Consider the following 2,372-nt stretch of genomic DNA (forward strand, 5'->3'; position numbering starts at 1 on the left):
CTTCTGGGCCCCTTAAATTAAGCAAGAGACAGAGATTAGTGGTTTATTTGAAATATTTTTCAGGGTCCATTAAGGTTGGCCAATATATATCGATATTGATATATTATATCAATATCGTGACATGAGACTATATCGTCTCCGATTTTGGAAATCTTTAGTGTTGTTTTTTACTGGTTTAAAAGGCTGCATTAGAGTAAAGTAATGTCATGTTTTGAATTTACCAGATGGTTCAAGCAGTTCCATAATTTGCCTTAACCCACTTAGTTACTATATCAACATTACTGGTGATTATTTAGCATAATGTTCAATGTGTAAATATTTTTGTGAAAGCATCAATGATTAGCCACAATGTTACCACAACATTGATTTAGAGGTATCTGGTCAAAATATTGTGTGATGATATTTTTTATCGTCCAGCCCTAGATCGAGGTATCAATTAGCCAATTTCACATTAAGCGTCACCCATTAAGCCTAAAAGTTAACATTTTTGCTGAAAAAAACGTTCATCCTGTCACTTATCCCCAAGATGACCGCTAGTATTTTTGAGGATCCTTAACCAAGTGCCTACAGTATAAACATGACTTTCACATGTCTTAAAACCATATTTATTTTCAGAAATGCCATAGAGAGGTATTTGATATATTGCAAATAGGTACTTTATACTCATATGGATCTTTTTATTCTTGAAAATTAGACCAGGTGTGTCACAAACAAACCACCCTGGGTATAAGACTGAAACGCATGGTTTTTTGTGTGAATTTTTAGGGGATTCCCAGCCAAATGTGTTGTGTAACAAAACATATTATCCTCAAATGTCCAATATTTTGTCACACTTGCCAGTCCATGAATCTCAGAAGTGAACTTCATGCATAATGAAGAACATGAAACCTGATTTAGAAAGTGCCCTTCAACAAACCTCGTGTTTTACCAGAGGTTATCACATGTGCGTTTCACTTTCTGTTGTCAGATGGAATTAACCCCAAGAGTTCAGCGGCCAAAAACGTTCATTAAACTTGAACTTTTATTGTATCTCCCTTGGCCTAAGTTATCTGTTTGTGTTGGTAATATTGTGGAAATATGTAACAATGACCTTTGAACCAAAGGCATGTACACGTGGTGCAATGCACTTCTACCACTAGAGGATACTGTTGACTTTTTTTTAGACATAGCCCTATTAAAATAACAAATTCTCAGAGTTTTTCTCCGAAAAATGTAATTGTGATAACCCAGATAAAGAAGAATTGTTATTTAAGATAATAAATTATTGACTTTTTAAGCTTATTGTGCATAAAAGCAGCTCAAGATGAAGGGTCAGTTGTGTTGCTTAGTCAGCTTTTTATATTTCTTTAAAATATTACAACTCTCATTGTAGATTCTATGATTATTCATATTTTTCTTCCTGTTAATAAAAAAAATGGTGTATTCATCATCATCATCATCATCTTTATTTAAAGAGACTCTTGGTCCATTATTACAAGACATACAACACTCAAATATAAATTAAATTATTAAAGGAAATATGTTAGCAATGAATGCCTTTAATGACAACAAAAATAACTTAAATGTAAGATAGAAATGATGCTAAATTGATGGATATATATTTATGTAGATACTTAGGTTATATCTGAACAAGTCTTATTGTGCGTAAGAATTTTAAACATCGAAACATTATGTAACATACTGTTTTTCTCTTTGTGTGTATGCTTGCATGTTTGCAATTGAAATTCACATACCATTTTAAAAACAGACTGAATAAATATATTTCTTTGTGCTGCTTCTAAACTAAAAGCAGTGATGGAAAGTAACAAGGTACATTTACTCAAGCACGATCATTACATACTGCTATAACACAATTGTACTTCCATTACTTTATTTGAGTATTTCTATTTCTGCTAATTTATACTTCTACTCAACTACATCTCATAGGCAAATAGTGTACATCTTACTAAAAGCTTGAGCTACTTAACATATTCAGATGGATAGCCAATACAAAATATACATATAAATTGACATAGTTTTAGGTTAAGATATCCAGAAGCAGTACACAAAGTATACATCTAGCTCCAGCTTTACCATTTGAATCATTATAATCAAGTAACTCAATATTTATTGTTCTGAAATAGTCTACAAGACACAAAACAGGTACTTTTACTTTTGGTACTTTAAGTATATTTTGATGCCAATACTTTGTACTTGTGGTATAATACACAGCTATCCTCTTTGTGTGTTTGGCTTTGTTGGCGATTGAACGTCACTTCCTTTTTTTGCCTGAATAAAAATATTTGTTTGTGCCATAAAAAGATCTGTGAAGGAGTTGGCTTCAAAATATCTGTTTAGTTTTTGCACATGCGCAGAAGGGAGATGCCATATTG

This window comes from Notothenia coriiceps, unplaced genomic scaffold, assembly GCF_000735185.1.
Source record: "Notothenia coriiceps isolate Sejong01 unplaced genomic scaffold, NC01 NC01_scaffold00020659, whole genome shotgun sequence".
NCBI classification, from domain to species: Eukaryota; Metazoa; Chordata; class Actinopteri; order Perciformes; family Nototheniidae; genus Notothenia; species Notothenia coriiceps.